The sequence below is a fragment of the Giraffa tippelskirchi genome, chromosome 4 (assembly GCF_054371585.1).
Source record: "Giraffa tippelskirchi isolate mGirTip1 chromosome 4, T2T-mGirTip1v1.2.pri, whole genome shotgun sequence".
Taxonomy (NCBI): domain Eukaryota; kingdom Metazoa; phylum Chordata; class Mammalia; order Artiodactyla; family Giraffidae; genus Giraffa; species Giraffa tippelskirchi.
In genome coordinates this window covers 20,552,535-20,579,872 of record NC_137278.1, presented here as the reverse complement: position 1 = coordinate 20,579,872, position 27,338 = coordinate 20,552,535, and the positions used below count along the sequence as shown (strand labels likewise).

The 27,338-nt window shown below is 42.4% G+C and overlaps 1 long non-coding RNA gene across 1 annotated transcript; it reads right to left on the bottom strand.

Annotated features, from left to right (window-relative positions):
• Positions 1 to 26,930, bottom strand: LOC145547308 (uncharacterized). Its single transcript, XR_014083726.1, has 7 exons — positions 26,817 to 26,930; positions 23,702 to 23,858; positions 23,443 to 23,486; positions 17,988 to 18,104; positions 10,655 to 10,783; positions 4,463 to 4,556; positions 1 to 2,228 (listed from the first exon to the last, which is right to left on the bottom strand). It is a non-coding gene; the product is annotated as an uncharacterized LOC145547308 (long non-coding RNA).
• Between the last annotated feature and the right edge of the window lie 408 nt (positions 26,931 to 27,338).

Sequence of the window (27,338 nt, the reverse complement as noted above, 5' to 3'; positions counted from 1 at the left end):
TTTTTCTTTTTTTTTCCTGCAAGTCATCTCAGTGAACTTTAATGAAAGTGTCAGCAGTCCTTCCTGAGACAGCCCAGATCCAAACAGGACACTCGTCTGCCGGGAGACCGACAGGCCCCCACAGCACGACTCTGGACTGCCCTCTGCCCGAGCTCCAGACCCAGGCCTGAGCGGTAACTCAGCTCTCACTTTTCATCAGAGCTTTCCTCTCACCTGCAAGCACGCACCAACATCTCTTCTCCTCACTTCATACAAAAGCAAAGCCTTACCAAAAAGTAACCTTCCCCAAGAATGCATGAGAGATAACTTCCCTGCCCTTCTTTCTCTTCACTAACAAACCTCTTGAGAAGGTCACTTGCATTTGTTGCATCTACAGTCTAATTTTCCATTCACTTTTCAGCACACTGAAATGTTATGTCTAGCTCTACCAATCCTTGCTATTCACCAAGGACCTTCTAATGACTGCTTTCACTCCTCATCTTTTCTGTGTATGCCTCCCTGAAACCCTTGTACCTGGTTTCTGGAATGTCCTGGCTCTCTCCTCACTCTTCCTGAGACTGCCTTTGAGTCTTATTGGATAGGAACATTTCCTCCATTCCTCAAGAGATGCTATTCCACTGCTGGGGACCCATTCAGATTCTAGTCTCTGCAGACTCAGTGTCCCTGCTAATCTCACCTATAACTCTCTCTATATATCTATATATAGAGAGAGACTAAGATTCCCTTTCACTCTGGACCCCAGTTGTCACCTGCTTATAAGCCCTTCCTGGATTTTTTTTAAACTAAATTTAGCAAATCTAAAATACAATTTATTCATTTTCCTTTCTTGTGAGAAGTATTCTTATACTGTCTTCTTATCCAGATGCAATCCTTGAAGTCACATTTGTACAAAATTCATGTTTCTCTTTTGCACCAAAATCTAATTGGTAGAATTGTCAGTTAAAGTAATATCATTTTCAATAGTATAAAAAGTACAATATCAGTTCAATTCAGTTCAGTCACTCAGTCGTGTCTGACTCTTTGCAACCCCATGGACTGCAGCACGCCAGGCCTCCCTGTCCATCGCCAACTCAGGGAGCTTGCTCTAACTCATGTCCTTCAAGTCGGTTATGCCATCCAACCATCTCATCCTGTCATCCCCTTCTCCTCCTGCCTTCAATCTTTCCCAGCATCAGGGTCTTTTCCAATGAGTCAGTTCTTCACATCAGATGGCCAAAGTATTGGAGTTTCAACTTCAGCATCAGTCCTTCCAGGGAATATTCAGGATTGATTTCCTTTAGGATGGACTGGTTGGATCTCCTTGCAGTCCAAGAGAATCTCAAGAGTCTTCTCCAACATCAAAAGCATCTATTCTTTGGCACTCAGCTTTCTTTATAGTCCAATTCTCACATCCATACATTACTACTGGAAAAACCATAACTTTGACTAGATGGACCTTTGTTGGAAAAGTAATGTCTGCTTTTTAATATGCTGTCTAAGTTGGTCATAGCTTTTCTTCCAAGGAGTAAGCCTCTTTTAATTTCATGGCTGCAGTCACCATTACAGTGATTTTGGAGCCCCCAAAAATAAAGTCTGACACTGTTTCCACTGTTTCCCCATCTATTTGCCATGAAGTGATGGAACTGGATGCCATGATCTTAGTTTTCTGAACGTTGAGTTTTAAGCCAACTTTTTCACTCTCCTCTTTCACTTTCATCAAGAAGATCTTTAGTTCTTCTTTGCTTTCTGCCACAAGGGTGGTGTCATCTGTGTATCTAGAGTAGGAAATGGCAACCCACTCCAGTACTCTTGCCTGGAAAATCCCATGGACAGAGGAGCCTGGTAGGCTACGGTCCATGGGGACGCGAAGAGTGGGACACGACTGAGTGACTTCACTTTCACTTTTCACTTTCGTGCACTGGAAAAGGAAATGGCAACCCACTCCAGTGTTCTTGCCTGAATAATCCCGAGGATGGAGGAGTCTGGCGGGCTGCCATCTATGGGGTCGCACAGAGTCGGACACGACTGAAGCAACTTAGCAGCAGCAGCATCTGTGTATCTGAGGTTATTCATATTTCTCCTGGCAATCTTGATTCCAGCTTGTGCTTCATCTAGCCCAGCATTTCACATAATGTACTCTGTATATAAGTTAAATAAGCAGGGTGACGACATACAGCCTTGACATACTCCTTTCCTGATTTGGAACCAGTCTGTAGTTCCATGTCCAGTTCTAACTGTTGCTTCTTGACCTGAAAAAAATACAACATACTTAGGGATTAAGCTGGCCAAATATACACAAGGCATGTAGACTGAAAACAACAAAATATTGCTCAGGAAAATTAAAGAACACATAAATAAATGAAGATATATATATATATACACATATACACATATGTATAGACTATATATATATAGTCAATATACATATTGAGTATATAGTGTTAAGATTCAAATTCTCCACAAATACAATCCCAATCACAATCGTAAAAGTTTGTTTTTAAAAATTGATATCTGATTCTTAAATTCGTATGAAAATGCAAATACTCTGGAAGAAACAAACAACTTTGAAGAAGAGCAAAGCTGAAATATCAGCACTATCTGAGGGAACTTCCCCAATGATCCAGTGGTTAAGACTTCACGTTCCAATGCAGGGGGTGTAGGTTCAACCCCTGGTCAGGGAGCTAAGATCCCACATGCCTCGTGACCAAAAAACCAAAACATAAAACAGAAACAGCAATATAACAAATTCAATAAAGACTTTAAAATGGTCCAAATCCATAAAAAACCATATTTTCCCCCCAAAGAAATGTCAACACCATCTGGTGTCCGTAAAGGTAGAGTCTTACAAGCAGTGTGGTATAAAGATGGACAGAGAAATCAATAGGACAAAGCAGAGACTCTAGAAATAGAACCATACATATATTGACAGGTTTTAAAAAACATGCAAAGACAATTCAGTAACTAAAGGACAGTCTTTACAACACACAGTATTGGAAAATTAGATATCCATATAAAAATGAGCTTCTTCAGTCTATACCTTGAACCATCTACAAAACTTAATTCAAAATATTGGATAGACTTAAACATAAAACTATAAGTCATCTAGAATGATATATAGAAATCAATTTTCTGACCTTGAGTTAAGCAGACATTTCTTAGATAAAAGACAACATTCATCTTTACCACATGATTCAGCAGTTCTCTCATATGGATTGTATTTACTCAAGAGAAATGAAGTTTGCCCCCAAGGAGAGATAACACCCCCACTCTTCCTAGTTGGCTTTTTTTAGACCTTCTGGGAAGCCACTGGCAGAACCCAAGCCTCCATGGGTCCGGGAAGATCAGATGTGGGTTCTTGAGCTCCTACAACTCCCATCTCAGCAAGCTCAGTGGCCCTTTCCTTCAGGGAAACTAAACACTCAGTTTCATTAGACAGTGGAGAGTGGATGGCAGATGAACTTTAAAATCACGAGAGATGAAACTTGCCTGGTGGCTAAATATGCCTCGCTTCCACTGTAGCGGTCACTTAGAGGGCACTTCCTGGTCAGGGAACTGAGATCTCACATGCCACAGGACGTGGGCAAAAAATAAAAACCAAACAGGACAGACCTGAGCCTTCACTATGGCTGATGTACCCACAGAAAATCAAGGACCAGGAGTAACAGGTATAAGTGGATACGGACTAGCTTATCAACTGCATCTCACAACCTCTGTAATTCTTTGTCTTGCTCATGTTCTAAATATATCAGGTCAAGCACAGACTCCTGTTTAACGACCTAGCACTTTGGAGGCAGACATGCCTGAGTTCATATCTCAGTTCTCATGTTTTCACCTGTGCATAATCAGAAAAGAAATTTAAATTTCAAATTCCTTGTCTGATAAAGGAGGGTCATTTCTTCAGTAGGGACTTCTTCTAAAGGTCAAATTAAAGCGCATATGACATGAATCCATCATGGATGTACCTGTGTATGGCAAAACCAATACAATATTGTAAAGTTAAAAAATAGATAAACTAATTTTAAAAAATTTAAAAAAAGAGAGATTAAAAAAAAGTACATATGAAAAGCACTTAACACAGTTCCCAGTACATAGAAAATATTTTCTAAAGAGTAAGTTTGCTGTTGCTATTGATCAGAATTGCCTTCATCTCACTGTCATTTCCCATGTTTGTCCCACTCTGTGTGACCCCAGGGACTGTAGCCCGCCAGGCTCCTCTGTCCATGGAATTCTCCAGGCAAGAACACCAGAGTGGGTTGCCATTTCCTCCTCCAGGGGATTTTCCTGACACAGGGATTGAACCCAGGTCTCTTAAGTTTCCTGCATTGGCAGGGGGGTTCTTTAACAGTAGCGGCACCTGGAAAGCCCAACACAGTTCCCAGTACCTAGAAAATATTTTCTAAAGAGTAAGACTGCTATTGCTATTGATCAAAATTGTCTCCATCTCACTGCCATTTTCCCTGTTCTTGCCACCATCAACTCTCACCTTTTAATGCACCTTCTCACTGGTTGGTTTTTCTTTCCAGGGCAGTCTTCCTGATGCATCCTGCTTATACATTGTTGGACATCATGTGGCTGCACTACAAGAATGAATAGACAAGAAAAAGGGGAAATAATCTGTATATTCAGCTAAGCTGTCCAGGAAACATATTAACTTTTAACCAGATATATAGGTGCAATGAGATTTTGTTTTTTTAAAAGTATTTCAGTTATTGTGGCTCCTGGCAGAATCAATCCACTCCTGGCATGTTTACCTGTGTCTCCCTCGTCAATGACCCCAGGTCAGACAAGATGCTGCTTAGCCTCAGACCTATCCTTACCACTCCCTGACGTGGATTCTATCTCTCCAATTCACAGATGATCAAATTAAGCTGCATGGAATTTCAGAAACTTTTCCCAAGGTCATGGCACTAAATGAAAAGATCAAGATGAAAACCTACACTTGTCAAACCCTGTATTAGTCCTTTTCCCCCACTATACTAGGTAACCTCTCTGTTCACTCAAATATGGTATTTTTGTATACATTGGTCACCCACAAAATCCCTTGTGATTCCCCATTGTCATCCCTGAATCAAGAAATCGTATTCTATAAAAGCAAACAGAGCTGTGATAGATAGGAGTTCAAGGTAAGTCCAATTTAGAGACTCTTAGATATTCCAGATGTGTTCTAATTCTACCTAACGTCCCTTTCTACACCCACCCCCCAAAAAAAAACTCTGCTGAGATTTTCAAACTTCTGATTTTCCTACTTGACATCTTAAATATTCCAGCTGCTCTCCTAACAACCATGTCTCATGAGCACCCAACCATAACTAGGAAAGTGGGACCAGATGCCCTGCCAAGTGGTTACAGTTTAATAGTAAATAAATGAGTCCCTGGTAGTTTTCTTATAGCTGGCTGGGGAGCCCGTTCCCAGCTGCTGGGTCCACTAGCAGCTGAGTAAATACATTGCTAGAAGCTGCAACCTGAGAATTACCATTCAGTGCCCACAGCCCAGGACACACGAGGACTGCTGTTGTTTATCCATTAACAGGTGGGAAATCACCAAAGCCGTAACCACTAAATCCCCTTCTAAGTTGTCTGTAAAAAAAGATTGTTCTATTTATTGAACTGGAGAACAAGAGGCAGGACTATTCACTTAGATAAAATTCAGTTAAAATCTTTAAGTTGTTCCCAGAGCCTGTATAAAGGCCTCATAACTAAGCCTGGGCAGCTTGTCCATTGCAGTCCACCTGACGTATCCATCACCAGCAGGTGAGGGTTCAAGCAACAAGCCATCAGTTCTGTTTTGCATTCTTCTAACCAACGACTATGGATCAATTCTGTGTTAGGCCCTGGGCTATTACATTCAGTACTGGAGTGAACTGCATTGTCCCTGGCTTCACGGTGAATCAGGGAAAACCAATATATGAAGAAACAGTTTTGATTCTGCAGGATATACATAGCAGTAGACATATATTCGGGCCAAAGAAGCAATATCTCTAGCAGGATTAATCAAGGGATCGTCAAACAGAGAAAATGTGTGTACAGTTTCACGGATGAATTTGAGTGAGTGTTGTGGGTGCTGGGGAAGGGTGGGTGTCTGATGAGAAATGTCTGCATAGAGAAAGCAGCAAACAGTGAGGAGTGGCAGACCAAACCAGCAGTAGCATGTTCTAGGAGGTCAAGGGAGTTGTGAGTGGCACAAAAATGAGGCTGGGCAGTGCATCTCCTTCCAGCAGTGCCCTTTGCTTATCTCAAGGCTGAGTTCAGCCCCTGCCCTGGTGTCAACCGGACACAGCTGTGAGCACAGCCCAGTCTGTCCTGTCCCCAGTAGGAGACATTCCCGTTCCATGCTACACGATCCTTTGTTGAACTGCTAATAAGCACTTCGCTACTCCTGTGTTTTTCACCCAGTGCAATTAACACTGCCTTTTTTTTTTTTTGCAGATCTGGGTGAATTTTGTCTCTGTGGTTCTCTAAGGCACAGTTTTCTCTACTACAGCACCTATTTGAATTTGGTCTTTAACTAGAGTAGGAGCTTTTGGAGTGTAGGAACCCCTCATTCTACATTTATAGCACCTCTACTCAGGCCAGACTCTCTGATAGGTAAATGTTACAAGTAATAAGTTACAGGTAAGTATCAGGAGCTGAGTGAGAGATAGAGATAGCTGTCGCAGCTCAGCCCTTCCAGCGGTAAGAAGAGGCATCAGCTTTCCTGATTTTTCTCTTCATGCCAGTACCCATCCCAGGACCTCAGGCCATGGTAGTTAAACTGTTGTGGCAATATTGTGTCTTGGAATGAGTAGCAAACTCTAGAATACTGAGTTCCTGTCTCTTTCATAATAACAGCTGGATAAGTCTTGGTCATTAATTTTCCCATCAAAGAAATAAAAATTCAAAACTATCCCATATTTGCTAAGCATTTCCTATTTCTCAATGTGCTTTTATATGCGTGGGCTCATCCATCTTTATAACAGATCCATTTACAGTTGCAGAAACTGAGCTTTAGGGATGAAAGGGCACAACATGAACTCGAAGCTGCAATTTTTCTTTTAGTTACAAGTCCTATCCTGGGGTTCTGAGGCTCCACAAAGCTCTAAAACTCTATATTCTATAACTTGGGATTTCTTATTTGCAGTGAAGTGTTGTCAACCCATCCTTATTACATGTTGTTCATTCAAACCACATCTGAAAAACTAATGGCCTTGACAGATGTCATTTTCACTTGGTTCTGAACAGAAATAACGATGGTTCTTCCTGCTGACAATGGGTCCTCTCCCTGACCTTGATGCACATTTCTGTCCCCAGAAGGCAGAGGCCAGGCAGACATCTGTTCCCAGGCAATAACAGCTTCTCTTTGCTGTCTGAGAAGCTTCCACAGCTTTGGAGATAAAATAATAGCATTCTGTCGTGTTTGGCGGTAACATCTGCCCTGTAACAAAACCTTTCCTTTATCATTTTCTCAAAGGTTAAAATCTTGCTCACTTGGTTTTTCTTAATGGTCCCATGTCTCTTCTGGTTTGATGTGTGTGCTCTGCTGTGTTGTAAACTGGCAGGGATGGTGAACTTGGAATCCGAGGATGCTGATCTGGGTTCTGAACCGATGCCTTTTGACTTGGGAAAGTTTACGTAGCTTCCTTGAGTCTTGACTGTCTATCATATGGAAATAATTATAGCATCTGTCCTCCCTGATACTGTTACTATGATTCTCAAAGCTGCTGAAATGGTGCACACACTTATTATCACCATAGTTTTATGAATAGCCCAACTATTGAAGGATTGTGTCAATACGCCTAGAACAGCATGTAGTTGCAGTGCAATGAGCTCAAGCCCATTGTGCTGTGATGCAGTTCAGTCTTTCTAGAGCATGCTGGTCTTAGCTCAAGGTGACACTGGTAACAGAAGTGCAGCCCCATGTGCACAGGTCTCAGGAAGGAAGGAAAGAAATGCTAATGAGTTTCACTATTTTCCAGATGCGTGCTAGGCATGTAACATTGAATTTATCCTGAGCACCAAATTCTATGGAGTCAGCATGATGGTGGCCATTTTATAAATGATGAAACCTAAGGGCACAGAGGAAAAGGATTGGATCCAAGGTCAGTTTGTTAATATTTAACATTTCATTTATTTTCATACATGTGTCTGTATGTGAGTGTGTGATATTTGGCCTTGTATAACCATCACGTTTGAAATCTAATCCCAGGTGAGGGACTCAGAGCCCAGCGAGGTGAGACAGCATGTGGATTGCTGTCAGCAGCAATGGTTTGGATGCTGCCGTGTTTAGGCCTCATCTGTCCACTTGGTTAGCCTGAGACAATCATGAGCAACTTAGATAAGATTTTCAGGTTTCAATTTCTAACTCTGAGAAATGGCTATGACTTGCTTCACAGCAGCATCACCAGAATAAACGGCACCGTGTCAGGTGCAAAATTTCCTTTCCTCCTGGAGCATTAAGCATCCATTTGGAGTCACACAGAAGCTTAGGTCTCCAGGTTAAACATTCTGCACTTATCTTTGCATCCTGCTGTAAAGTCTTTGAGAGGCTTTGTGATTTTTCCATCCCTAGTTTCCATAGACCCCAGCACACGGCTGAAGTCCCATTACACAACTAGGTTAACTTGGCTAGAACATTGAACCCAGAAGCCTGGGTTTAAGTCCAGGTTCTGCTTGGCTGATTTTATGCAAAGGCTTTTCCCCCTCCCTTTTTCTCTCCTGAGACTTGGTTTCTTGTTCTGTATAAATGATTCCTCGATCACAAGCTTATTATGAAGATGAAGATAAAGCCCACTGTCAAAGTATGAGAACCCTAAATGGAGATAATATTGTCAATGACTGAGTAAATCTTGTTTCCACCTAAAATAAGGCAGCTAGTTTAAATTTTGCTTAGTGCTTTCCCCCTCATTCCATCTCTCCTCCTAGCCTTATCCTCTCCATCTTTAGTGGCGTGTTAGTGCTTTTAGCTCTGGAAAATACTCAGGGCTGTGTGAAACCAGTGACTAAAACAGTTGATACATTAGTGAAAGGAAACTGGTGGAATTTGCAGATCACACCTTCTAGTTCTGATTACTTGCGGAGTGAGTTCAGCTGCTTTTTGCATTGCGGTGTTATCACATAATTGCATTCAACTCCTTTCTGACACCATCTCTTTCATAGAGCCTCCTTTCCTCAGTAAATTGTGAGGCAGAAGTCAGGTGATAAAGAAAAATGAAGAAGATATTTTTGCGTCTAATTGAAGGAGTCCAAATACAATCAAAAGGAGTAGAGGCTTTGAAATTATCTTGTCATTCTAAACTCGTAAAATCAAATACTAATGGATCAGATGAATTCCAATGGATCTTGAAAACCTCTTGTTTTCAGCAGAGGGATCATGGGTATTTGTACAGAAGTCATATATAGGCTCCAGTATCTTAATAAGAGTAATCATGACCTACATATTTTATGAAGTTGCATTGAGCTTGTGTCATTTCATACATTTAGACTTGTCAATTACTGTAATCATCAGTTTTAAGTGATTTATTGAAGAAGGGAAAAAAGCAATGATAATTGCTTTTTCTTCCTAAGATATTCGAGGATTGTCATAATATGCCGTATTCTCAATACAATAATCAAATACTTTTATACAACCGACAACCTAATCATAGCACTGTGTGCAGATAAGTGGATTAAAGTCAGCTCTCTTTCCAAATGTATATAAACATTTGTAAAATAGAAATTTCTCTTAGAATTAAAAAAAAACACATTTCTTGTAAAATACAAGGGATGTGACTGTCTCTCACAGAATCAGAGAAATTCATGGATGGCCTTTTATTTTTTCTGGATTGAAGATTGTTCCAGAACACTGGTGGAAATTTTATAATTAGATATAAGATTCATAATATGCGTCTTTAATGGGGAAGAAACAATTGGAGTGACTTAGGAAGAAAAACCCAGCATTTATGCAATAGCTACATGTGTGAAACACTTGTGTATCAATGGACATGGGTTTGAGCAAACTCCAGGAGATTGTGAAGGACAGGGAAGCTTGGCACGCTGCAGTCTGTGGGGCTGCAAAGAGTCAACATGATCTAACAACTGAAAAACAACAACAGTACATGGCACTATCTCGGGTATTTGTAAATATAGTACCTCATTTATTTAAAAAAAAAAAAATACCAAAGCTCAACCTCTCTATACCGATGAAGACATTTGGCCTGGAAATGAACCTGTTTTCCTAGAACTGTGTACTGAGTGTGAGAGCTAGGGTTAGAACTCAGGTCTCAGACGTCAGCTCCATTTTTCTTTCCTATTTAATGTCACAATAAGCAATTGAACAAAAGAACAGAAAGATTTTCTCAACAAAAGCACAAAATCTATGACTATAAAACTCATTGTTTTCTATGTAGCCAGCGAGTATTTTCCCCATTTGCCCCCTACAGTGTTTGTAAAACCAGCAGTAGATGAATCCAACAAGTGCAATCACACCTTTTCCCTGGTTTCACCAAACACTATGGGCACAATTACCCTTAATAATATTGTTATACCCTCTGACGTTCTTAAATGCATATCCTCATTTCTCATTTGGTCTGTTTATACAGCCCACACAGGTTCATGAGCAATCTGAAGTATGCCTTTGCCTGAACCCTTTTGTGTGCACACTTTTTTCCTTTCCACACTCGCTTCTCTGTAACAACCCCTGCTTCAAAGTCCAGCAGCTTACCTGCTGCAGCTAGAGCATGAGATAAATACGATCAGGACGGGATTTCTGAATCATCTCCTCCACCACCTTTTATGGGAAAATTCAAGATGAAAACCAAACCCATTTGGCATTGACTCAGAGCGAGACTTCCTAAAACAGTGAAAGGAAAAGGAAAACTATTTAAAGCCACATCTTCTAAAATTAAAGCTTAACCCTAGTGACCTTCCTGATGTGATAAGCTAAAACCTAGCATCCAGGGCCATTAGACCTTTCTGGGAAAAAAGTCAAGGTACATCCCTGACCTACCCATTCTGTGACTGACTTTGATTTTCATTTGCCCCACATTTATATCAGGTGGTCAAAGAAATCCCACTCATTGTATCTATTGTGCCTCTTATAAGCCTCACTTTGCAGAAAGAAATCCAGTCATTCATTCAAATGACATCAGTCAGACAAAGGTATTTACTGAAGTTACCACCTTTGTTAGATACTTTCTATGTACTTGATATTAACTATATACTTAATTTTACTTCATATTAATTAAAAAAAAACATGTAAAAATATATAGGAAAGCTCTCTGGTAAAGGTAGATACATGGGCAAAAATAAAAACAGTATTCTTGTCATCTAAGTTTGTCACTCCACTTCTGTGCTTTTACAGAATTTGAAAGACAGAAGCTTAAAAAGTAATTATAAATCTATGTTCATGGCTACTTAATATATAAAAGTGTAACTGTGACCTCAATAACAGAAAGGGGATGTGGCTGTAACGGAATAGAGCTTTTGTGTGCAACTAAAGTTGGCATCAATTTAGAATGTTGTAATTTTAATAGGTTATATACAATCCCCATAGTAACTATGAAGAAAGTATAGAATATAAACAACAACAAAAACTGAGAAAGGAATCAAATTGTGTCACTACAAGAAATTCACCAAACATAAAGGAATGCAGAAATTGTGGAAATTATAGAGGAAAAGCTATAAAACCCAGAAAACAAGTAACAAAATGGCATGACTAAACCCTTCCTCTTTGGTACTTACTTAAAATATAAATGAGGGAAGGGGCGGGTGGGAGGAATTGGGAGGTTGGGACGGACACAAATACACTATTGATACTGTGTATAAAATAGACAACTGATGGGAACATACAGTTGAGCACAGGGAACTCTACTTAATCCTCTGTGGTGTTCTAAATGGGAGGGAAATTTAAAAGGGAGGGAATATATGTATATATATGGCTGATGCATTTTGCTATGCACTAGAAGCTAACACCACATTGTAAAGCAAAGCAAGTTTACTGCAATAAAAATTATTTAATCAAACATAAATAAATGTGAATGTATACATCCAAATAGAGTACTAGTTGGCCTTAAGAAGAAAGGAAATTCTAGCTCATGCTACAACATGGACGAATCTTGAGATGTTATGCTCAATGAAATAATTGAGTCACAAAAGACAAACACTGTATAATTCCACTTACTAGAGGTACTTAGTGTAGTCACATTCACAGAGACAGAAAGTAGAAGGTAGTTGCCAGCGAATTGGGAGAGAAGGAATGGAGATTTATGGTTTAATGGGTGCAGAGCTTCAGTTCTGCAAGATAAAAAAAGTTCTGGAGGTGGATGGTTGTGATGGCTGCATGCCAGTGTGAATGTATTTAATGGCACCTAACTGTACACATTAAATGGTTAGGGCGGTAAATTTCATGTTTATGTGTTTTACCACAATTTTTAAAATAGTAACAAAAAATAAAGACAGAAAAGCAAGGTAGGTATTATGGTTCACAATTTATAAATGCAGAAACTAAGACAGAGTTAAGTGTGTGGTGGTCCCATCACAAGCCAGGGCCAGAGCTTGGACCCACCATCAAGACCTTCATAAATGTGTCTAAACAAACTCACGAAAATAGAAGCACACTGGAATTTCACCTGCATGAGAAAGACAGTAATTCTTTCTCATGGTATTTTTAAGCGAGAATTTATTTCTTAGCAAAATATGAGTTTCAGGATTTGGGAAGTATATAAACATCTCAACAAAGTCATTTGAGAAATGAAAGGAAAATTCTTGAGCTCTTTTATGGCCTTATACACGTTTCCTTCTGAGTGATGAATGATGGTATTACTAATTCCTGTGCTTTTTATATCTTGTCAGTGAAGTTTTGTCCTGAGATATATCCAAAAAAGGTATTGCATCTAAATAAGTTTGCTCTCTGGCAAGATACTAGCCAGGGAAGAATAAAAGTAGGTGGCAAACACCAGGAGAGCAGAAATGAAGTCTCCAGGAGCCTGAATGGGGAGCTAAGGATTATGCTGAACAGACTTTGTGGAACTCACTGTTTATAATTTTTTGATTCTAAATTGATAGAGGAAATGAAGTCCTCTGTTTTTTAGTGGGAATATAAAAGAAATATCGATTTCCATTTATAGAACACTAGATAATAAATCTAGTACATTCACAAATATTACTCTAATCCAGATAAGACAGATGCAGGAATATAAAAACACCTAAACTTAACTCATGAGTAGTACTGCGGAAATTAGCCACTAATGCCAGGTGTGGAAGCTGGCCTGGTACTTAGAAGGGAGTTACTGAAAGCACCTTTACTCATAGAAGTAAGGGCTTGAAGAGGATATACTAATTCCTGTAGTATTAACCCTATGTTGAAAATTTACACTGGGTTCATTGACTGATGAAAGCTCTTCTCAGCAAAAACAAGTCATGACTCTGAACATGAAAAAGTTTCTAAAGATGCTTCAGCTGTGAATTGTCTGAAAACTATTTAGCGGATATCTGTGTTTCTTGATTCCCCAAAATCTATTGCACATTTTTGGCAGTTAAACCTGGCTTTTACTTGGGAAGTTTTTCTTCACAACTGGATAAAATCAGAGATCTGGCCCAGCCAGGAGGCAAGCCCATGCTAGAACCAAAAGAGAGAGAGAGAGAGAGAACCCCAAAGACAAGACATTGAGGTTCATGTGTTCCAGCCATGGTAGCCACAGGGGCAAGCCTGTCCAGCAGGTCCTGTCCTGAGGCCAGTTTCTGCCATTCCAGCCTGATTGTCATTTTCCCTTCCATCCTATGAGCTCCACCTCAACCTTCCAATAAATTCTTTTTTTCACTTACCTCAGCTGGAGTAGGTTTCTGATGCTTACAACCAAGGAGTTCTAACTGATAAACGAGGCTTTTTTTTTTTTTTTTGCTTCTCATTCATTTGTTCATTGAGTCATTGATTCACTCATGCATTTGTTCATTCAATAGTAATTTATTTAGCGATTGTTTTGTGCAGGCCATAGAGTTAAATCAGACGTAATAACTGCTCTCAAGATTACAGTCCATTGGAAGGAGCTAAGATTACCCTCCTTTCTCAGAAGCCAGCAGGCCTACCACATATACAAATGTGACTTGGCAAGTAGTAAGGTCATTTTAAGCCAGTGTTCTCTTCTGAAAACTTACAGTAAAATCATACTAGCCTTGCCCTTCCTCTGGTATCTGAGTGTTGATGTCTAATATGACAGGGGTTTATCATTCCCCAAAGTGTATACCTGGGGGTGTTTTGCTGCATCATTGTTATTAGTAAGCACTGATAAAGCCACGATCAGTGGTATTTCAATGGAAAAGGATCCAGCGGACCCTACCTTGGTCTGTGGTGTAGCCTTTGAGTAATACTACTACCGGGCCTAGTGCTTGTCCATGCCCAAAGCAGCCATCTGGTGACCACAAAGTGACTGTGCTCAGAGAAAGCCACTTCATCACAAACCACGTGAGAAGTCATCTGAGAAAGATACACTCTCTCCGCAAGCATCCTGTGATGAAGGATAACATTCAATGCAGTCCAGTCATGGGACCCAGCAGCTGGGCAGGAAGTGGAGGCCAAACTTACAGATGGTTGACTCAGTCCCCAAGCCATCTGTAGATGTGCACCAAGGCCCTACCGCGTTAGTCAAGCAGGAAACATCCAAGGCAGTTGAAGAAGTAAGAAATGGCCTGGGGTTTAATGAAAAGGCCACCAGACTGAGAACCAGGAAACCTGGTCTCCCCACCCCTGCTCCACCACAAATGAGTTTTCTGGATAAATGGGGATAAGCCATTTTTTCTTCTCTGGGCCTCATGTTCCTCCTCTGCAGACTCAGGGATTTGAACCAGATTCTTTCTTAGGAAAAGAAACTTCTCCTAATTGGCATCTAACACGTCTCTGCTTATTGCTGATAGTTAACGCCCAACTGGCAAGGTAAGAGTTACCACCCAACTCTGTGCAGGGAGCGGGTAATATTCAGGTAAAGTCCTTTCAGCCCTACCTTTCCTGTCTTCTCCAACTCTGCTCCATGTCTGCAGCTCCACCCAGGGCCAGCTCCATGACTGTCCAACTTCAGATGAGTGCTGAGCTGGGTTTAGTGCTCTATTGTAAGCCCTTAAAAGGCACACTAATGTTTGAAGAAGGGCCTCACATTCATTGATCATTGGCCCAACATATTATGTCCCAGATCCTACCTTGATTCCATGATCCCTGGCAGGTGAGCCACTGGGTAGCAGGTGCTCAGAAAAATAGACAGAAGTGTCCTCTACAGGGTCTAGTTCTCACTTCACAGAACTCCAGTGACATGGACAAGAAGAAGGTGACAGAGGTGAGCTCATTAAAGTGAGTCAAGTACTTCCAGGGCAAGATGCAGGGTCAAGAGTTATAGAAAAAGGAAAGAAACTCTCCCAGTTTAGGAAGAACTAGGAACTGGCTCTTTGCCTCTGTTTATTCTGACATGGAGGGAAAAAAAATCTCTTTGTTATTGACTCAAGATACAGGAACTGTGCGTGTGTTTGGAGTGGGGTGAGGTGTCAATTTCCTTCAGACTTTTTGTCTCTGAGCCCTTAAGTTAGAGATCACTTGAGTAGCAGGTGGGAAAGGAAGAAAAAGGCCAGACTCAGGTAATCACAATAAACCCTATGGTCCTAACTGCCCCAGAGTCCTGCCAGTCTGAATGCTGGATGAAGAGTCAGGGTTTCTGTGTGGCAGTGTACACCTCACGCCGCTTTCCATCAGAGCCTCCTGCCTGCCTGTGTCCCTCCTCTCTCTGCTAAGAGCATCAGACCCAGCAGTCTGCAGACCCTGTCTGGTATCTCCAAAGGGCTTTGTATGGTCCAGGCTTTGTGAGGAGTACCTGGAGTGGTGGCCTGGGAAATGCACTAAAGAAAACACATGGGCGCCCTGAGGGAGAAGGAAATAGACATCCAGAGCCTAGGTTGAGGGATCTAGACTTGGCCAGCATCTCAGCAAACTGGTCCTTTTGTCCTCATCTGCAACTGATGAGGTTGGACAGCAGAGGCAAGATAGTTTAATGAACAAAATGTATCCCCCGTCAATGTAAGTAGTTCTATTCCTGACTTCACCACAACTGTAGCTATGCACACTTCTTAAAGCCTTGCCTTCCTAATGAACACTTTAAAATAGAGTTATAATGTCCTTCACAGAGTTGCTGTGTGATGTAAATAGACTAATAAGAGGGTAACATGATGGTCCACTCTTGTCCATGTTCAATCTTTGAAAAGTATTGCTACTGATAGAAGCTTCAGGGCTTTCCTAGTGGCTCAGATGGTAAAGAATCTGCCTGTAGTGCAGGAGACCCAGGTTCAACCCCTAGGTCAGGAATATCCCCTGCAGAAGGAAATGGCTGTCCAGTCCAGTATTCTTGCTGGAAAATTCCATAAACAGAGGAGCCTGGTGGGCTACATACAGTCTACGGGGTTGCAAAGAGTTGGACATGACTAAGCGACTTTTTTTTTTTTTTTAAGTAGAAGCTTTGAGACTTTCCCAGGGACCTGTGACTCCATGATGAAATAGAGTTTGTCTTGGTGTCTGAGACATGGGCAGCAGGAGCAGGAGAGGGAGGACTCCTAAGAACCCGGGGGGGGGGGGTTGGAGACATGACAACACAGTGGGCAGAAACCTCCATGGTGGGTGGGAAGCACCAGAGTGCTCCCAGGGAAAGGAGACACCCCAAACCCCTCTAGCCTGGATTCTGTCCTCGGTGCTCATCCTCCTGTTGGCCAGGAATGTGTGGGCCTGGATCACAGTGTTCGGTACCTCATGGGTCCAATCTGGGCTCCGTCTAGACAGACAGCTGGAGATTGGGAGCACAGGATGTCAGCACTCCGGGGAGGAGGGGGAGGAACCTTAGCAAAAAGTGTTCCCTTCCAGCCTCCGCTGACTGCCGGCTTCCAGAAAACAGTCGGAAGCTGTCTGGCTAGTGGTGACTTCTCTGTCTTGCCCACCAGCCTCCTAGGTAATGAGCAGCTCTGCCTCGGCTGTGTCAGGCAGGCTGGCCATGTGACATGTTATCCTAAAGGGTCCCAGAGCAGGGCTCTGCCCTTCTCAACTAATCTTCTTCTAACCACCAGTCCACACACATCTCAGGACTCTGAAACCCCTATCACTTAGCTTCAGTTGGATTTTTGCCCCCATCTGTAACCTCAATAGGTAACAAGGAAGAGTCTATGACCTCCCCTTGCATTCCCATCTCATCATGCTTCCTTCTGCTTCCCTCCTTATCTTTATATGTTGGTCATACCAACTTCTGTTTAGGCTCTTTCATCTTCCTAGGAAATAATGCTGTCCCCATATTCCTGGCATCCTCAGCTAATTTGACTGAATCCTTCATTTCCCTCCCAGCTGGGCTAAGTGCTACTTCTTCATGCTACCATGACCACCTGAGTGTAGCCCTACCCTCGTATTTGTCAAATTGCATAATAAATCTCTCCCTCTAGTCTTGGAACCAAGTAGGATTTCTTATAATCCTATTACTTAGTGCAGAGTGCATAGATCTCAGTGTATATATTTAAAAGAAAAAAGGAAAAAACTTCTACAAGTTAAATTGTCTACTTTGATCCTTCCTAAACCCCTTCCTCTGCTATTCATTCTCCACAGAGTAGCCAAGTTCATGTTTGTATAACACAACGTTAATTGGGTCCTGTCCATGCTCAACATTTTTCTACAGCTTCACATCACCCTTAAGATAAAGTGCCATATCGTTATGCCCTACAAAATCCTACAGGGTGTCACTTTTGTCTATTTCACTCTCAAAAGCCTTTGTCCATATTTTTGGTTCCTATATCAGTTAGGTTTACTGTATAACAAATCACCCCAAGTCCAGTGGCTTAATATATAATCAGTTACTATTTTTCAAATGATGATTATTTGAAGCCACTTATACATCTGTCACCAGGTGGGTCAGGCAAGCAGCTCTGCAGATCTTGGCTGGGCTTGCTTATGCATTAAGGAGCTGGCTTACTACAGGCTCGTCTAAAATGCCCCCAGAGGGAGAACTGAGCTCTTCTCCACGTGGTCTCTTGTTCTCTAGCAGACTCACCTTCTCTCATTTGTAGGGTAGTGGCAGGGTTCCAGAAGACTCTTCTGGAATCTTGGGCTCAGAACCGGTTTGAAAAGACCTCCACCTCATTCTGTTGACCAAAATGGATCACAAGGCCTAGCGAAGAGTGGAGACAGAGACCCTACTGTTTAATGGGAAAAGCTGCCAAGTCACATTTCAAAGGTCATAGACTCAGCAAATGGTGAAAAATAGCCATTTCTCCAATCAATCGACCGTAGAGCATGATTCAGTCATTAGTTAGAGCTGAGAATCAAGAATTAGTAATTTTAGGAGTATTCAGATGGTTCTGCAAAGTCACTCATGGGTCATGCTTTGAGAGCACTACTTATCCACAAGTTACACCACCTTCCATCACTTGAGCATGTTCTCCACTTTCCAGTGATGGGCTTGTGCCATATGTGGTCCCTGCCACCTGGCATTCTTGCCGTCTATCCCAGCTTCCTGAGTCCTGGCTCACGCCCTGGGTCTCAGCTTTCCTGACTTTTCAGGTTACGTTTGCCACATTCACTCCTTTTTCTTCATGTCTATAACATCCTTCTATTTTCTCCAAAATACTCTTTACAATGTTAATTGTTTGGGACTTCCAAGGGGGCACAGTGATTAAGACTTCACCTTCCAACACGGGGGATATGGGGTTGATCCCTGGGGGGATGAGCTAAAATCCCACATGGCTTGCATGCAAAATAACCCAAAACATAAAAGAGAAGCAATATTGTAACAAATTCAAAAAAGACTTTAAAAACGGTCCATATCAAAAAAATACTTTTAAAAAATGTTCAGTATCAGTTCATTCCCTCAGTCATGTCCGACTCCTTGCAACCACATGGACTGCAGCGTGCCAGGCCTCCCTGTCCATCACCAACTCCCAGAGCTTGCACAAATTCATGTTTATCGAGTCGGTGATGCCATCCAACCATCGCATCCTCTGTCATCCCCTCCTCCTCCCGCCTTCAATCTTTCCCAGCATCAGGGTCCTTTCTAGCAAGCCAGTTCTTCCCATCAGGTAGCCAAAGTATTGGAGCTTCAACTTCAGCATCAGTCCTTCCAATGAATATTCAGGATTGATCTCCTTTAGGATGGACTGGTTTGATCTCCCTGCAGTCCAAGGGACTCTCAAGAGTCTTCTCCAACACCACAATTCAAAAGCATCAATTCTTCGGTGCTCAGCTTTCTTTATAGTCCAACTCTCACATCCATACATGACTACTGGAAAAACCATAGCCTTGACTAGATGGACCTTTGTTGGCAAAGTAATGTCTATGCTTTTTAATGTACTATCTAGGTTGGTCATAGCTTTTCTCCCAAGGAGTAAGTGTCTTTTAATTTCAAGGCTACAGTCACCATCTGCAGTGATTTTGAAGCCCAAGAAAATAAAGTCTCTCACTGTTTCCTTTGTTTCCCCAACTATTTGCCATGAACTGATGGGACCAGATGTCACGATCTTAGTTTTTTGAATGTTGAGTTTTAAGCCACCTTTTTCACTCTCCTCTTTCCCTTTCATCAAGAGGCTCTTTAGTTCTTCTTTGCTTTCTGCCATAAGAGTGGTGTCATCTGAATATCTGAGGTTATTGATATTTCTCCCAGCAATCTTGATTCCAGCTTGTGCTTCATCCAGCTCAGCATTGCCATGATGTACTCTGCATATAAGTTAAAAAATCAGGGTGAGAATATATAGCCTTGATGTACTCCTTTCCAATTTGGAACCAGTCTGTTGTTCCATGTCCTGTTCTAACAGTTGCTTCTTGACCTGTATATAGATTTCTCAAGAAGCAGGCAGTTATTCCCATCTCTTTCAGAATTTTACACAGTTTGTTGTGATACACACAGTCAAAGGCTTTGGCATAGTCAATAAAGCAGAAGCAGATGTTTTCCTGGAACTCTCTTGCTTTTTTGATGATCCAACTGATGTTGGCAATTTGATCTCTGGTTCCTCTGCCTTTTCTAAAACCAGCTTGAACATCTGAAATTTCATGGTTCACGTACTGTTGAAGACTGGCTTGGAGAATTTTGAGCATTACTTTACTATCGTGTGAGATGAGTGCAATTGCTAGCATGTAAGATGTGTGCAGTTTGAGCATTCTTTGTCATTGCCTAACTTTGGGATTGGAATGAAAACTGACCTTTTCCAGTCCTGTGGTCACTGCTGAGTTTTCCAAATTTGCTGGCATATTGAGTGCAGCACTTTCACAGCATCATCTTTTAGGGTTTGAAATAGCTCAACTGGAATATCATCACCTCTGCTAGCTTTGTTCCTAGTGATGCTTCCTAAGGCCCACTTGACTTCACATTCCAGAATTTCTGGCTATAGGTGAGTGATCACACCATCGTAGTTATCACGGTCATGAAGATCTTTTTTGCATAGTTCTTCTGTGTATTCTTGTCACCTCTTCTTAATGTCTTCTGCTTTTGTTAGGTCCAGACCATTTCTGTCCTTTATTGTGCCCATCTTTGCATGAAATGTTCCCTTGGTACCTCTAATTTTCTTGAAGAGATCTCTAGTCTTTCCCATTCTATTGTTTTCCTCTATTTCTATGCATTTATCACTGAGGAAGGCTTTCTTACCTCTCCTTGGTATTCTTTGGAACTCTGCATTCAAATGGGTATATCTTTTCTTTTCTCCTTTGCCTTTAGATTCTTTTCTTTTCTCAGCTATTTGTAAGGCCTTCTCAGACAACCATTTTGCCTTTTTGCATTTCTTTTTCTTGGGAATTATCTTGATCGCTGCATCCTGTACAATGTCACAAACCTCTGTCCATAGTTCTTCAGGCATTCTGTCTATCAGATCTAATCCCTTGAATCTATTTATCACTTCCACTGTATAATCATAAGGGATTTGATTTAGGTCATACCTGAATGGTCTAGTGGTTTTCCCTACTTTCTTCAACTTAAGTCAATTTGGCAATAAGGAGTTCATGATCTGAGCCACAGACAGCTCCTGGTCTTGTTTTTACTGACTGTATAGAGCTTCTCCATCTTTGGCTGCAAAGAATATAATCAATTTGATTTCGGTATTGACCATCTGGTGATGTCCATCTGTAGAGTCTTCTCTTGTGTTGTTGGAACAGGGAGTGTCCCTTCACCAGTGCATTCTCTTGGCAAAACTCTGTTAGGCTTTGCCATGCTTCATTTGGTACTCCAAGGCCAAATTTACCTGCTACTCTGGGTATCTCTTGACTTCCTACTTTTGCATTCCAGTTCCCTATAATGAAAAGGACATCTTTTTTGGTGTTAGTTCTAGAAGGTCTTGTAGGTCTTCATAGAACCGTTCAACTTCAGCTTCTTCAGCATTACTCTTCGGGGTATAGACTTGGATTACTATGATATTGAATGGTTTGCCTTGGAAACAAACAGAGATCATTCTGTTGTTTTTGAGATTGCATCCAAGTACTGCATTTCAGACTCTTTTGTTAACTATGATGGCTACTCCATTTCTTCTAAGGAATTCTTGCCCACAGTAGTCGATATAATGGTCATCTGAGTTAAATTCACCCATTCCTGTCCATTTTAGTTCTCTGATTCCTAAAATGTTGATGTTCACTCTTGCCATCTCCTGTTTGACCACTTCAAATTTCCTTTGATTCACGGACCTAATGTTCCAGGTTCTATGCAATACTGCTCTTTATAGCATCAGACTTTACTTCTATCACCAGTCACATCCACAACGGGGTGTTGTTTTTGCTTTGGCTCTGTCTCTTCATTCTTTCTGGAGTTATTTCTCCACTGTTCTCCAGTAGCATATTAGACATCTACCAACCTGGGGAGTTCATCTTTCAGTGTCCTATCTTTTTGCCATTTCATGCTATTCATGGGGTTCTCAAGGCAAGAATGCTGAGGTGGTTTGCCATTCCCTTCTCCAGTGGACCAGGTTTTGTCATAACTCTCCACCATGACCTGTCCATCTTGGGTGGCTCTACATGGCATGGCTCATAGTTTCATTGAGTTAGATAAGACTGTGGTCCATGTGATCAGTTTGGTTAGTTTTCTGTGATTGTTATTTTCATTCTGTCTGCCCTCTGATGGATAAGGATAAGGAGTTTATGGAAGCTTCCTGATGGGAGAGACTGACTGAGGGGAAAACTGGGTCTTGTTCTGATGGGTGGGGCCACACTCAGTAAATCTTTAATCCAATTTTCTGTTGATGGACAGGGCTGTGTTCCCTCCCTGTTGTGTGACCTGAGGCAAACTATAGTGGAGGTAATGAAGATAATGGCGACCTCCTTCAAAAGGTCCCATGCACACACTGCTGCATCAGTGCCTCGGACCCTGCAGCAGGCCACCGCCGACCCACACCTCTGCCGGAGACTCCTGGACACTCATGGGCAAGTCTGGGTCAGTCTCTTGTGGAGTCACTGTTCCTTTCTCCTGGGTCCTGGTGCACTCAAGGTTCTGTTTGAGCCCACTGAGAGTCTGTTTTCCAGTCCTGTGTAAGTTCTGGTGGCTCTATGGTGGGGCTAATGGCAACCTCTTCCAAGAGAGTTTATGCCATACCCAGGCCTGCTGCACCCAGAGCCCCTGCCCCTTCAGCAGGCCACTGCTGACCCATATCTTCACAGGAGACTCTCAGACACAGTTCTGGCTAGTCTCTGAGGGGTCTCTGGGAGCTGGTGCACATAGGGTTTGTTTGAGCCCTCTGAGAGTCCCTGGTGGGTAAGGGGTTTGATTCTAAAAGTGATTTCATGTTTAAAAAATGTTGATTTCTTGATATCTTCCGTGATAAGTGGTAAATTCCGTGAGGTCATTGGACATGTGTAATTTGCCCATCTGTGTTTCCACAGAATCCATGAGGATGTGGCACCTAAGATGGACTCAATAGCTGTAAAGAACAGAAAGGTACTGTGCTGAAATTTGTGTTGGAACCCCATCAACTAAGGTACCTCAGAAGACATTTCAGGAATTGTCATGTTGAACCAGTGGAGTCAGTGATGTTTTCTAGCCTAACAGAGGACAAGATGAAGGCACCAGGGCATGTGAAAGATTAGTTGTAGGGTGAATGTGTGGGTTCCCTCAAGACGTTTGACAAGTCCAGGGAAAGAGGAGGATGCTCCACATAGGGGATGTGAGTGTGGAGTCCCAGGGCAGTAGACCTTGAGAGATGTGACCCAGATGGCTTAACCAAAAGGGAAATCCAAATGGTGAGCAAGAAGTGTCTCCATGGGCTCAGCGTCAGAGAGGAAAGAAACTGAATGGGTAGGAAATGGGGGATGCAATACAGATGAGAGTACAGAGACCTCGAAAAAGCCTCATAAATATGTATTGGCTAAATAAACAATTGATGATATTAAACATCAGGAGGAGGGACTTCCCTAGTGGTCCAGTGGTTGAGACTTCACCTTCCAATGCAAAGGGTCCAAGTTCAATCTCTAATATGGGAACTAAGATCCTATATGCCTCAAGGCCAAAAGAAACAGAACATAAAACATAAACAATACTGGACCAGATTCAGTAAAGGCGTTGAAAAGAGTCCCCATCTAAAATAATCTAAAAAAAATAAATAAATAAAGAAGAAGTCAGGAGGGTTGGGAGCAGATCAGGATCAGAGATTCAGGAAAAACAAAACAAGATAAAATCAAAGGTGTTGAAGCCCCCTTTCCTACTTGTAGTCCAAGGCCTGACATGGATGCCTGGAAGCTTGCTGTAGTGAGAACCCAGGAGAGAACAGGGCAGGCAGGAGTCAGCTCGCAACTCAAACTCACCTCATCCTCCTGCCCCTTGGGACTTCAATGAGGTTGGAAGAACACGTGTCAGCCCCACAGCTGACACAACTGCTTTAAAGACAGCAGAGCCGGATGGAGCCTGCTTGCTTCTGCACCCCAGCCTCTTCCTAGCTGATCATCATTCCATATGGACCTCCTGCAAGTGATTGGAAACAGAGTCTCTGCTCTCACCATGCCGAGAGGTATGAGCAACGTGTCTCTTCACGGGGGAAGCTTGGGCTGCTCTGGGGAATCGCCCTTCTCAGTCCCCCTTGGAGCCTGGTTTCTCTTAGCAACAATACAGATATGCGGGAGCAAATCCCTTCCCAAATCCCCCAATCCCTAAATCACAAAGAGCCGTCAACATCTGCCCCCTTCACTTCATTCTTCCAACCTCGAGACATGAAAGACCAGGACACTGGTTGCTTTTCACCGGTCCATCATGAAGGGAAATCTTTGTTTGCTCTCACCCTCGCTCAGCTGGAATACTTTTCACATGTTTCTCCTTTTCAAACCCTCTTTCATCTCCCAAAATAACCACATCAATGATACATGTTTTCTTAAATAAGCTCCTGTCTCCTTAGGTTCTCATCACCTGCACAGAGAGCTGAGTCATGCAGGACTCACGTATCTTTATTCTGGGTCATAACTCCAAGCAGGGTGCTCCCACCTCCTCCCCACGTTCAAGTTACCCTCTGCCAGTCACCCTGAGCCCACGGGCTTTCTCCTGTTTCCTTGATAAGCTGAGTTGTCGGAGGAAACGCAGAGCTGCGTCGGAGGCAGGACTAATTGATGGCTGGTTTCCTCTGAGCAAAGATATTGGCACAGATGAGAATGACTCTCTCTTAACTCGCAGTCAAATACCTTCACCTCCTGGACTCGAGAACGGGAAGCATGCACATCTCAGGTCGCACCATCCTCCCAGAAAAGAAAGTATTCTGACAGCTGATCTCACTTGGAAATGGAGTAGTGATAGTCAGCACACTGAGTTCTTGGGAGGATTGGATGCCTAGGAAGCATCCAGCATGGAATCTGCTCAATAAGCACTGACTGAGTGTGATTCTAGGTTGAGATGGAAAATGGATAATGACAGGATGAATAAGGCTGTCCTGTGTGTGCCCCAAAGCATGCCTGCAGCACACACTTTCAGAAGTGAAGGAAATGTGCCTGGCCTAGAAACTTCTGAAATGAAAGTTTTAGTATCTGGAATGATAAAGCAGTTCAACCCTTGAGCTCATTTGTGCCTTAGTAAAGAAGAGAATCGGAGAAGGCAATGTCACCCCACTCCAGTATTCTTGCCTGGAGAATCCCAGGGATGGCGGAGCCTGATGGGCTGCCGTCTATGGGGTCGCACAGAGTCGGACACGACTGAAGCGACTTAGCAGCAGCAGCAGCAAAGTAGAGAATAATAAAACTCGAGATGATGAGAGAATTAATGTAAGTCCTGAAGAAATGCAGTGAGTAGAATTGCTGCAAAGAACGCTGTGCGTTCTGGTAACAGAAGTTGCTACAATTGTAAGAACTTAATAATTATAAGTGAACACATTGGTAAAAACAACCTACATAAAACCCTTGGCAAGAAGTTTTGGACACAGAATGACCTTGACATTAAACTCAGATGCAAGAAGCATGCAAGGCATGTTGGAATGACCTGGGTTCCAGTTCTAACTCGCTGCATAATATTTAAAAAGTCTCTTTTTCCAGGGTTTTATTCTCCTTCTTTGTAAATTGAGGAGTTGAAGTGGAGGTCCTTAAAGATCTTTTCTGTTCTGACTTTCTATGATCCTTTGTGGGTCATTCCAGTGAGCAGAAGGCTGGTGTCGCATGAGCTGGAATCACCATAGAATCTCAGAGACCAGGAACGTTATGTGACGAAACACATTCAAATGCACTTGGAGGCCCTTTCAATGGATGAGTTTGGACTGACCAGGCAAGATGGCTGCCATTCCCTCCACTTGAATCCCAGCTCCGCCCCCCTCAACTGCGCTCCCCCCGCCAACTCCTTTCTCCAGACTCCACTGAAATGTCCATCCTTTCCACTGGGGAGCTTGTCTGCTCTCTAAGTCCAGATCAACTGCCTTTCTCCCTTACTTCTCCCTATAATGCCCTCTACTGCCTTTACTGGATCCTGGCCTCTTATCTCTCTGCATTCCCCTCTCAACTTAGGTTAGAGACTGTCTATCGGTTTCCCCAGCTTCCAGCACAGTTCCTGGCACATATTTTGTCTTCAGTGTGTGTGTGTGTGTGCGTGCGCGCGCACATACACAATGCAAGCCAAGACCTTGGTTCCAATATTGACTCTGTCATTAACCTGGGATCATCAACTGATCAATTGCCTGTTTCCCCATATTTTCTGTGCTATCCACCTCATCACCAATCCTCAAGCTCAGGTCTTCATTGCTTACCTAGATTGTCTCTAGAAACTTCCTTCCAGTCTGTCCTCCCTCCTTCCAATGCTGCTCTTTGCTCCCTTTCAGATAATTTTCATTAAAATAATATTATCTCTAATTAAAAAAAAAAACCCTTAAGATTGATATAAAAAGTTCTAGCTCCTTTGTTTAGCTTTCAAAGCTATTTACCATATAATCTCAAACTACCTTTCCAGCCACTCCTCCCATGAACTCTGACTCACTAGCATCAGACTCTGCCATTTCCTGAGTACCCCATCAGCTGTCACATCTGTGAGCCTTTAGTGCAGTTTTTATTTCTGCCTAGGACACCTCTCTCACACACCCTTTACTACCTTGAGCAGTTCTCTAGGGTCACAGAGATCTTGTTTCTCCTCTTCTCCCTGCAATTACCACATTTTTATAATGGTGACATTAATGTCTGCTTTCCCCATTCAACTGTAACTTCTTAAGCAGAGACAAAATGCATTTCAGCTTTGTCTCCTGTGGGACTGGATGGAATGCCTATGTGGCACCACAAGGAAAATGGCCCATGAAAGTTTGCAAGAAGAATAAATATCTAAGTTGTTAGTTTCATTTTGAAGTGGGGCTTCCCTGGTGGCTCAGATGGTAAAGAATCTCCTGCAGTGCAGGAGACTCGGGTTCGATCTCTGGGTTAGGAAAAGCCCCTGGAGAAAGGAATGGCAACCCCACTCCAGTATTCTTACCTGGAAAATTCCATGGACAGAGGAACCTGGCTGGTGAAGCTAGCCCCATCTGACACTGGTGAAAGAGGTTGGTAAGAGGCAGCTAGTTCATGCAAATGGGCTCAGCTCACCTGGTTACCCTTGTATTTGTTCCCTGTTTACCCCAATGGCTGGACTCCATGAGTTACCCCTTGCAGAGCAGGCTCTTTTATGATGTCACATCTCTGTGCTGAGAAGCCCCATTAGGAAACTCTTTGCTTCAACATTTTCCATCTTCTCCCTCATTCCATTAAAAACAGTATCCTCTTGACTTTGGAGGGCAGAACATTCTGTAACTCAATCCACTCCAGAGCACTTAATAAATTTTAGTTCAGGGTGATGGACAGTGTGATGCAAATAGAGAGATTTATAATCACCCTGACCTGCTACTGAACCCTATCTCTCTTGCTTAAGAGTTGTGAGAGCTCAGGGCAACCATTCTGAGCCTCAGTTTACTAATGTGCAAAATGAGAATGAAAGTAACTTTATGTAGTTGATATGAGG